This window comes from Pantherophis guttatus, chromosome 9 (genome assembly GCF_059756535.1).
Source record: "Pantherophis guttatus breed Tessera chromosome 9, ASM5975653v1, whole genome shotgun sequence".
NCBI classification, from domain to species: Eukaryota; Metazoa; Chordata; class Lepidosauria; order Squamata; family Colubridae; genus Pantherophis; species Pantherophis guttatus.
Window position 1 is genome coordinate 18,223,801 of NC_142071.1, and position 12,212 is coordinate 18,236,012.

A 12,212-nucleotide genomic window follows, 5' to 3' on the forward strand; every position below is an offset into this window, starting at 1 on the left:
CCATAAAATAATGGAAGCAATTGGACGTTGCTATGCAACCTTAGAATTCTCCCACTCCATCTTGCAACTTGTCCTTGGCTTGTCTTAATGTGTTGTGTGTATGCATGCACTCATTAGCAAGGGCTTTAAAAAAGTTTTTTTTAAAAAAAAACACACACAAACAACTGACCATCATGTTTTGAAACATATTTTAAGCACATGCCATTAGTTGTCCAAACTAATGTTTGGACAACTCAGTTACACTGAGACAGAGGAGAGATTGCTGTTATATTTTTCAGAAGAGACCTGTTGAATTAAATCAGGATCCAGTTTCTTCAACATTCTGTTTTCCAAAGTGTCAATCCTGTGTTTATAGGAAATCCTTAGCACGAAGAAAGCAATATATATTTATTGCTTCCCAGAAACTGATACGCAGAAGGAATAATTTCTAGTAAGATGCCAGAAAAAAAGAACTTACTAGATCTATTGTCCATGAGATTCTCTGCCAATAGGATTTCGGACAATATCTGTATGACAAAATCGCACAGATTCGGGGGGATTTGGACTCTGACTGGGTAGATTCAGGCAGGGTGGTGAGGAATAGTCTTGAGAATGTTATCTGGGAAGAGTTTGACTCTGTGACCCCTGATGACGTGGACAGGATTTTGGGGAGACTTAGTGCAGCCACATGTTTGCTGGACCCGTGTCCCTCCTGGTTAGTACTGGCTTCCCAGGAGGTTACACGAGGCTGGCTCCAGGGAATTATCAATGCTTCGTTGAGTGAGGATTACTTCCCCACAGCCTTGAAAGAGGCAGTGGTGAGGCCTCTCCTCAAGAAGCCTTCCCTGGACCCGGCAGTATTAGCCAACTACCATCCCGTCTCCAACCTTTGCTTTGTGGCGAAGGTTGTTGAGAGTGTGGTTGCACGACAGTTTCCACAATACCTGGAGGAAACATCTTATCTAGATCCATTCCAGTCAGGTTTCAGGCCCGGGTACAGCATGGAAACGGCATTGGTCGCATTGGTAGATGATCTCTGGAGGGCTCAGGACAGGGGTTGCTCCTCTGTTCTGGTCCGGTTAGACCTCTCAGCGGCTTTTGATACCATAGACCATGGTATCATGCTGCGCTGGTTGGAAGAGTTGGGGATGGGGGGCACCGTGTTACGGTGGTTCTCCTCCTTTCTCTCGGACTGGTCACAGTTTGTGTTGGCAGGGGGGCAAAGATCAACCTCGAGACGCCTCATATGTGGGGTGCCTCAGGGGTCGGTTCTCTCACCCCTTTTGTTCAACATCTATGTGAAGCCGCTGGGTGAGATCATCTGTGGCTTCGGGGTGAAGTACCACCAGTACACTGATGACACCCAGCTGTACATCTCCACCCCAGGCTACCCCAATGATGCTCTTGAAGTGATGTCCCAGTGCCTGGAGGCTGTGCGGATCTGGATGGGGAGGAACAGGCTCAGACTCAACCCATCCAAGACTGAGTGACTGTGGTTTCCGGCATCCCGATATAGTCAGTTGACACCATCACTGACTATTGGGGGTGAGTCTTCGGCCCCCACGGAGAGGGCTCGTAATTTGGGCATCCTCCTGTAGCCAGGGGGACTTTTTATCAGGTTCGCCTGATCCGCCAGTTGCGGCCCTTCCTAGATCGGGATTCCTTGTGCACTCATGCCCTCGTCACCTCTCACCTGGACTATGGCAATGCTCTCTACATGGGGCTCCCCTTGAAGAGCACCCGGAGGCTCCAACTGGTCCAGAATGCGGCCGCGCGGGTAGTTACGGGAGCTGCATGGCGCTCCCACATAACACCTCTCCTGCATGAGCTGCACTGGCTCCCAGTGGTCTTCCGGGTGCGCTTCAAGGTGTTGGTTATTACCTTTAAAGCGCTCCATGGCATAGGACCTGGATATCTTCAAGACCGCCTGCTGCTACCGACCTGTGCGCTCCCACAGAGAGGGCCTCCTCAGGATGCCATCAGCCAAGCAATGTAGACTGGTGGCCCCCAGGGGGGAGGACCTTTTCTGTGGGGGCACCTGCCTTCTGAAATCAACTGCCCCCAGAGATATGAAGAATTCAAGACCTCGGTGCCTTCCGTCGTGCCCTGAAGACCTATCTTTTTCAGCAAGCTGGACTGGCTTAACACATTTTTAAATGTTTTTAATAGGTTTGTTATTGTTCTTTTAATTCTGGGGCCAAACGCATATATATTTTTTAACTGTATTTTAATGTTTGTATCTATGTTTTTTACTTTGGCTGTGCACCACCCTGAGTCCTTCGGGAGAAGGGCGGTATATAAATTTGATAATAAAAAAAAATTTAAAAAAATAAAATTCCACTGAAAGCCACTCTTTCAGTCTTGTGATCATGAATTGTGAAGTCCTTGGTGCTCTCTGGGCTTGATGTTTTTCCTGCAGATATTTTATTACCAAACTAGGCAACATCATTAGGCAGCAGCAAGGACTCCACAGATTAATTTAAACTGGATTACTGCCAAGTGAATACTGGAGTTGGGAGGATATGAGTTAAACTTGTAGCCCTACACTGTTTAACTGATCCAGAGCAACCTTATCAAAACCTGTTAGTTCTATTAGGGGGGAAGCTCAGTGGGATTCAAGTAATTTAACAACCGGTTCTCTGCCCTAATGATTTCTTCCAACAACCAGTTTGCCAAACTGCTCAGAAAGTTAACAACTGGTTCTCCTGAAGTGGTGCGAACTGGCTGAATCCCACCACTGGTTATGCCTCTTTCTTCCCCTTTTTAGTTCAGAGTATTTAGGGGGGTAGGGCTATCTTTAAAATCAGGAAACCGATATGAAAGGAAAGGGTTAATCTTCTCTTATGGCTTCTACTCAGATAAACACAGCGTATTAAGTTCTCAGAACTTGCTTCTCTTCCTGCAGACATTTCATCACCAGACTAGGTAACATCATCAGTGAATGGGGGAGTGAACTTTGCCATGCACTGATTAGTTATCTGACCGGATAATAAAATATCTGCAGGAAAAAAGTACAGTAGCTTAGAGAACACCAAGAATCCAACAATGCAACTCTAAGTTGCATATATTCTCCACTGTTGCAGTCTACCATTAATCTAGCCTCTACCTTTGCAAGTTCATTTTCTTCTGATTTCAATGTGATCTATTTGCATTCAATCCCATCAGCCACTCCTGGCTGAGCAAGAGCCATTTAAAGCTGTGGTTCTTTCGGAGCGAAGGTGCCGATTATTCAGTTGTAGCACATGGCTGAGACAGTTCTCTAGTTCTTCTACTTGGAAGAAAAAGATGTTGGCCTGTAGCCACTCTAAACATCGGGGCAATTACTGTCATGTTGATTACAATACTTGTCAAATTTTGTTTGAATTTATATAAGGCTGAACAGCATGGCGTGTTGCAGTGGTGAGGATGTTTAAAGACTAAGTGTTGATTTTTCTACAGCAAGCAGATCGCAATAAAGAGAGAGGTTGCTAAGAACAGTTACTGCACCAGCTGTGGTGGATTTATAAGAGATTAGACCAGCCTATATCGATGTTTGGATCCACAGCAGTCTTTCCCCAGCTAGATTTTCTTCCAGATATTCAAGATTACTCCTCTCAGACTTTCAAGCCAAAATCTGGAAAGCAAAAGGCTGAGGCAAAAGAATTGTGCCTAACTTAAAACAAAAATTAAACCAATCTCATTCAAGTGATGAAACCAAAATGTTTTTAAATCCACTTGCTCCAAAGAAGAAGCTTTCTCTGAAATTCTTATGGTTTGGCTTCTTGCGTTAGCAAGCACGACTGCCAAAGGGGATGAAAATGTTCTGCCTTCAAATGTTCTGTCTCCTTTCTAATGGGACTTAGCCTGGTTTCCTGCATTCCAGTTAAATGCTATAGTGATGAGTTCAGGGGTGAAATCCAGCAGGTTCTGACAGGTTCTGGAGAACCAGTAGCGGAAATTTTGAGTAGTTTGGAGAACCAGCAATTACCACCTCTTGCTGGCCCCAGAGTGGGATGGGAATGGAGTTTTTGCAATATCCTTCCCCCTGGAGTGGGGTGGGAATGGAGATTTTGTAGTATTCTTCCCCTGCTATGCCCACCAAGCCATGCCACACCCATCAAGCCACGCCCACAGAACCAGTAGTAAAAAAAAATTTGAATTTCACTACTGGATGAGTTCCATTTATAAAGCTTTTGCAGACCAGGAAACAGAGACAGACCAGCAGACTAAAGAGACAGAAAATTTGAAAAATAGAATCATCGTGTTGGGAGAATCATGGAAGTCTTCTAATCCCACCCTCTGTCCAGGGCAGGAGTTATCAGACCATCCAGACAAATGGTGGTTCAACCTTCTTTTGAAAACCCCCAGTGATGGAGAACACCTAACTCCATGACGTTGACTGTTCCACAGTTTAACAGTTATCACAGTCAGGAAATTATTCTTTATCTTAAATTTAGATTTTTTTGGGGGGGGTTCTCTTCATTAAGCTTGTGTTCATTGGTTCTTGTCCTAACCTTGGTTCTAATTAGAACCCTTAGTTCTTGTCCTCACCCTACCTTATGCAAAATAAATACACCCCCTCTTCCCTGTACAACCTCTCAAGTGTAAGAAGACTGCTATCATGTCTCACTTTTGCCTTCTGTTGACCAAATATACCAAGATCTTTTAAACAAGCATAATAGGATTTACCCTGTAATGCCATCTTTATTGTTCTTTATACTTTTTCTTCAGCATCCTTCTTGTTTTAACCAAAACTCAGAACAGTATTTCAGGTAGTCTGATTAGTGCAATATAAAGCAGAATTATTATCCCTCTTGATATTATACCTCTCTTGATGCAAGCCAAAACTACATTGGCTCTTCTGCCAACTGCAGCACATTGCTGGCTCATGTTTAATCTATGGTTTACCAGGATACCCAGATCCTTCTTATAAATCATACTGCTGAGCCAAGAACTGTCTATCTTACATCTTGTGTGTCCGGTTTTTCCTACCTGGGTTAAGAACCTTTCATTTCTCACCACTGAACTGCATATGTATTTATTAAACATCTGGACAAGGTGATATTGTGGGACAATATCAAATCTAGCTACTGTATATCCCTTTGAACCCTGAACCTTTCTTCTGAGTTCCTAACAATCTGTCCCACTTTGATGATCTGCAAATTTCCTGAGAATAGAATAGAATAGAATTTTTTATTGACCAAGTGTGATTGGACACACAAGGAATTTGTCTTGGTGCATATGCTCTCAATGTACATAAAAGAAAAGATACGTTCATCAAGAATCATAAGGTACAACACTTAATGATAGTCATAGGGTACAAATAAGCAATCAAATCATACTAGGAAACAATATCAATATAAATGGTAAGAATACAAGCAACAAAGTTACAGTCATACAGTCATAAGTGGGAGGAGATGGGTGATGATTTCCTGAGCATTCTTTCTCTCACTTTGTCAAAGCCATTGATAAAGATTTTGAAGGCTTTCATGCCTAAGGCAGGACTAGAACTCACAGTCTCCTGGTGATTGGCTCTAACTCATCCAGCCAGCTTTCATGCTTAAGGTGGAACTAGAACTCACTGTCTCCCAGTTTGTACCCTGATGCTTTCACCACTACAACAAACTGCCTCTCAATGCCCGTCTTAATGCCCATCAGTATGAATCTCCAATCACCCAGTTTAGAGAGAGACTTTTCACCTGAAAAGGAGGTCCATGCTGTGATTTTTACTTCTTTTTGGTTATTCAGATAGCAAGTCGTGATTCTGAAATTAGAGGTTTTTATAGCCCTTCTGAAATCCTCATTGTCAACAGATCGCTGGTTGCAAAGGTTTTGGTTCTAACTCTTCCAAGAGTCATTCTCCCCTCTGCATTTTTGTCTTGACAATGTTTTCAAGAATATTCATATTAAAATTGGCTTCTAAATAAAGGTTCTTTCATTTCTGTGGCTCGAAGCCCAACAAAAAAAAAAAGGAGAGGTTTGTCTTTCTTTCAGTGGGTGTTATAAACTCTATTGATAATCCTCCGCAGGGAGTGTGTTTTCTGTTTGATCTTAAGCAGGTGCTCTCGCAATTCAGTTTTGGACATTTCCTAGATTCCTCATTGCTCAATATCTAGTTTCTTTCACAGCTAGATTTCCCCCCTGTTTTTTGTTTAGTGTAAAAACCTCAAGTTCATATTAGGTTGAAGGAAGCCCAAGAGACTTTAATAAAAGAGGACAGTTTTCATCCTCCAACAAAACGAACAGTGTCCTTTTGCCACTGTTTATTTGCATATAGCTCTTTAGTCCAAATGCTCATAAAACAGGAAACAGATCAATGCACAGTTAATATACATCCATAGAAAATTTTGCTGGACTATCCCAAATTTTCCAGGAGACTAGATGTCATTTTGTTTGGAATCTTCCTGTATCTTCCCACTGCTCTTCTCTTTTTCTTGACCAAAAACATGTGTTGTGAAAAGGGAAATGCTCTCCTCTTGAAAGTTCAGTGTCGTTCAGCAGCCTTATTCTGCATGCATAATTCTATTGCTTTTGTGGCTTTATACAAAAGTGGAAAGTTTCTGGATCTTCTCATGGGGCTAAACTACAACTTCCAGCTGCTCTCGACACTGACCATGTAGGCTGGATGCTATGAGTCCCAGATAATTAGAAAGAATTGTTGCTGGTATCCTTAAGATTTATATTGACTGTTTGCTAATATGATTTGATTGCTTATTTGTTCCCTATGACTATTGTTAAGTGTTGTCCTTATGATTCTTGATGAATGTATCTTTTCTTTTATGTACACTGAGAGCGTATGCACCAAGACAAATTCCTTGTGTGTCCAATCACACTTGGCCAATAAAGAATTCTATTCTATCTGCCCTTCTTTGCAGAGATAAAGTCTTCTAATCTAACTCAACATCTGGTGCCTACGTGTACATTATTTCCATGGATTGTCATTGCCATCTTATGGCATGTATTTTTCAGCTCTATCTAGCTTTGTTGTCTTGGGCTTCCAGGTTTACTTCAAAGTACTAATCAGATCTAAACCTGCTTAGATTTTCAAGATCAGACAGGTCAGATAAGTACTAGTATAGTAGGACCTTTGGAATTCTCTGAGCTTGGTGGTTTTCTTGCAGACCTTTCATTACCAAAGTAGGTAACATCATCAGTGCATTGGTAATGAAACATTTGACCCCACAATTCAATCCTGAGCAAATATTCTCTTCTATCAGTATTACCATCACAGCTAGAGCTTTTTAGTAGTAGATAATTCTCTATTTAAAAGAATCTATTTTTTCCAGTCCAGGTGTGGTTGAAAAGGAGGACAGACATCCCAAAAGAAAGTAGGGATCTTAATTTGTCCTTCTTTAGCTCAAATCTGGCTCATATATTGGCTGACCATAAACTATGCTACAATGTGTTGTATTTTGTTGGAAGAAACTTCCTTCTAGGTTCTGCTCCAAGTGGGGAAAACAGACACTGGAAACATGGAGACTGCTTGGAAAGATGGTTTAATGGTGGACAGGATCACATGGCTTGAGTTCCTGAACAGAAAAGGGCAGATACAGAAAATCCTCGGGTTTTTATGCTCTCCCTGGCTCTGCATTTCTTGGGGCCCCGAAAGAGTTTCCTGATTGGTTGTCAGACTCCCAGGGGGTGGGGGCCTTGCTGGCTGATGGTCACATGTGCTTCCCAGGTCACATGTGGTGAGTTTCTGCTGCTATTGTGTAGAGGGCTAATCCTATCTGGCAATTCCTACTATGGCTCTGCCTGAAGGAGGTAGATCTTTGTTATGTAGAATAGACTGGCCCAGGCCTTAATGGCCCATTGACAAAGGGTGGGGGGCAGGAAGGTGGGAGCTGCTTTGTCTGTAAAATATGCTTCTCATATTTCTCATCCAGGGAAATATAATATTCTGCCTTTTTCATATTTCCTAAAATATTTCACTCTTCCAGGAAAGGGGTGGGTGCTAACTTCCTACAATTTCTATTTAAATCTTAATTATGTCTAGATATTTTTCACCAGCAGATTAAAATTATATGCAAACCTTGGTCCTCTAATGACTTATTTTTAGATATTATTTTTAGTATCATCACCTTAGCTGTGCTTTTAGTCCATTTTACCATTGTGAAGCTACAGCAAACCTTAGGAGGCAAGACATAATTTGGCTGGGAAAGGGTGAAATCTCTCACCATGCAACCTTTTTTTAATAGTGAACTATAGGTGACATGTTGCCATGAGAACTACATAACTAGCCAATTGCTTTTTTATACTCTCAGAGAATGTTGTAAATGTGAAAACTGAGCTGAGCTGTTGATATAGACTTCCTTCCTTCTCTTCTCAGTTAAAGAAGAAGTAATTCAAGTGTTGCGATGGTTTGTGGGAAAGACCTTGGAAGATATGGAGAGGAGATGCTGCCTAGGGAACGGTTAAATAAGAGAGAATATAGCCTGCAGCTGGATAGTGGGTGGGGCAACTCGGAAGGGACCCTTCCTAGTTTCTCAGGCTGTAAAGGGGATGGCAGGAGAAATTTTCAGACTTGTAAGATTCTGTTGATGTAGGTTTACAATAAAGTAGAATTAGCTTCTCCGGTCATGTTTCCTGTCTGATCTTCCTGATAAAACCGGCAGGTATTTAACTGCATTTAGAGATTAATAGGGACACGGTGGCTCAGTGGCTAAGACCTGAGCTTGTCGATCGAAAGGTCGGCAGTTCAGTGGTTCAAATCCCTAGTGCCGCATAACAGGGTGAGCTCCCGTCACTTGTCCCAGCTTCTGCCAACCTAGCAGTTTGAAAGCACGTAAAAAATGCAAGTAGAAAGATAGGGACCACTTTGGTGGGAAGGTAACAGTGTTCCGTACTCCTTTGGCATTTAGTCATGCTGGCCACATGACCACGGAGATGTCTTTAGACAGCGCTGGCTCTTCGGCTTTGAAACAGAGATAAGCACCACCCCCTAGAATCAGGAACGACTAGCATATATGTGCGAGGGGAATCTTTACCTTTACCTTTAAAGAGAGATTGAACTGGGGAAAGAGATTCTGAAACCTTTGGGAACTTCATCCTCTTAGGAAATAATTGATGGAAATGTGATCTGGGGGAGTTCAACTTCCTGTTGAAACATAAGCAATTTCACCATACATAGTTGATCCCATCCATCCATCCACCTATCTACTTAGTTCTTTAGCCATATTATATGTAAATAACTCTAAATGAATATAAAAGAAATGCCAATTTATTTTTAGGGAGCTCCTTCTCAATGGAGCCAGTCTTGATAATGGTGATGCTCTGGACCTTCTCACTACTCAGAGAAGATAACACATACAAGACAGTGAATATTTTGCACACATCCATTCAACTTTAAATGGAGGACACTTCCAAATGGCATAGCTCCTTAATCCTTCCAAAGTAACGTGAAATGGCTGTGCTGATCATCATATTGATCTGAGAACCTGATGGGATCACAGTGAGTCAGTCGGTTTTCTCCTTCTAGATGTGACAATAGGTGTCTGCAAAAAAACAAAAAACAAAAAAACACTTTAAAATATATTCAATCCATGCTATGTCCATGTTGGGACAACAAAAGAGGTTCACCTCCATTTGCATTTTCCTCCTCCATGTTTTCACTACATGTTGTGTGGGCTGGTTTGACTGGGTACAAAACATCTGAGCATTTGTAATAGGCTGAGGAAAGTGGGTACCCAGCCATCGTTCCTTCTGTTTTGAAAAAACACCATTTGAAATTGTGAAATGGCAAAGGATCAAGTCCTTTTGTAGCCAAAGGCTTTTCTCAACACCTCCACCATACTTCTTGGAGGTTTTGGCAGGAGTGGGCGAGGGGGGTGAAAAGTTCCAAACACAGTGTGTACTTTACAAGCTGTAGGAACTGGAAGTAATTGTAAAAACAATTCTACGCCACCACTGATTTTGTTGATTCTATTTGAATAATCCAAACCCCTCCTGGACAAAACCCTTGTCAAGTTCCCCCTTGTTGATCTCAGCCATTATTTCTCTTATAGGACAGGTGAAGCTTAAGAGCCAGCAGGATAGGTGAGACAATAATTCTCTTTGGTGGGCAAATGAACTGCTCACAAGGCCTTTGAGCTTCACCAGTACAAAAAGCAAGATTATATTTTATAATATTTTTTTTGGGGGTGCCATTTGAGTAGGATTGCAGTTGAGACAGAAATAACTTGTCTCAGCTGCTGAATTCCACAAACAGCTTTTGAACTGGCACAGAATCCTCTGCGGAAGTGCCCTGAATATGTACCAGCTCCTTTAGTTCAGCCCACATTCTCGGATAAAGTTCTTACTAAATTCCTTTCTGCCCATCTGTAATGGGGTTAATGCCCAATTGGACAGAATGCAGTTTTTGACCTGGAACTACATTTCCCATAATTCTGAGACAGATTATAACCTCAGCCTATTTGGGGTGACCCAGATGAGGTTGTCTGGTTTATTCTGTTCTTAGTCCATATCAGTTTCACAGATGTTCAGTTTGGCTAGTTTTGATCTGTATCTGTGTGAACAAAAATGTGGAATGAAATATTTAAACGATCAAAATCTAACTGTTTTATTTTCATGCATGCCGTCATAAATGTTCTTTATCCTAAATGATCCATTCTTCTATTTTAAAATATGCATACTTTTTTGAGCCAAATTCACTGCAAAATTTGAAGACATGAAGAATCCATGAAGGAGTTTTCAGATCTGCCCAGTTCGTATAAAGATCTGGAACGACTAAATCCTCCAAGCATTATTTATGCATCCTTTATGATTTCTACCCATCCCAAAAGCTCTGGTAGGATGGGCATGATCTGGAGCTCCTTAATGGAACAGAGTAACCTAGTAGGACCTTGGAAGTATGGCTTATCCATTTCATCTTCCTCATGGAATAGTCTCCCGCCCCCCCCAAGATATTTGAAGAGCCACAATTCTGTAGTCCTTCTGGAAAGCTGTTAATATTGTACTGATTTTTCTCCCAAGCACTGGAACCAGAATGTTCCAGCATGTGTTATATTGGTAAGGAGTTTTTTTTTTGTTTTTTTTTAAATGATGGCCTCAGCTTGGTTCTTCTCATTGATAATTGTGCATCATGTTTTTATTTTCTGTACATCATCCAGAGTTTCATTGGCTAGATGGACGGCCACATACATTTATTTAATATATAGTAAATAAATTTCTGCTAATAAGTCAATTATACAACCACTAACTCTCTGAAAAATGTATTGGAGGCCAAGATCTTAATAGAGCTATGGCATCCTTCACAAATATGGACTTCCATAGAATGATAGATGAACTTTGACCTATGCTAATTATTTGCTGGCAATATAGTCAGGGCACTACTTTGAATTTACCAAGACTGAATTTTCACATCCTATCTTTGGTGCCAATTTCTAAAATTGCAATCTAAACCCTTTTAGCCTTATTATTTGATCTTCTGAATCTTCTGAGATTGAAATTTCCTTTGATAACCCTTCTTCTACCTTTGATGCAAGATTAGTTTAACGTACAGCATAATTCAGAAAGACATCACTATAGAAACCTAATCAAGCACTCTCTCAGCTGAGGGAGGAGGACTTGGATAATGTAGTAGCTGGAGGCAATATGAATTAAGCCAGAATAAGGAAGGAGCAGTGGTGAAATCCAAATGTTTTTACTACCGGTTCTGTGGGCGTGGCTTGGTGGGTGTGGTGTGGTGTGGCTTGGTGCGCGTATCTTGGTGGGCATGGCAGGGGAAGGATACTGCAAAATCCCCATTCCTGCCCCCCTCCTGGGAGAAGGATATTACAAAATCTCAATTCCCACCCCACTCTGAAGCCAGCCAGAACCGGTATGCCGGTTCTCCCAACTGCTCAAAATTTCTGCTACTGGTTCTCAAGAACCTGTCAGAACCTGCTGGATTTCACCCCTGGGAGGGAGGTAATTTAGCTAACTTAGAAGATGAGTTGAACTCTCAGCAGCCTTGGGGTTAGAATCAGTACCTAATTTATAAAAACTACATAAACTAATCTTGAAAGTAAATCTTTAAACTTAGACTTTGAATAACTTTATTGTCACTTTGAATGTACACTAATTGGCATACATTAAAATGAAATTTCGTTGCATACAGCTCTCAAAGGGTCTCCACCTTTGACAATGACGGTACTATTGTTTTAATTGTGTCTCCTTCTTGCTATCACCTATTCATTCTTTTCTAGTAAGTTATTTTATTCTGCTCATCCTACATTGACTTCATGTGCAATCCAACCCAATTGCCTTACTTAGTC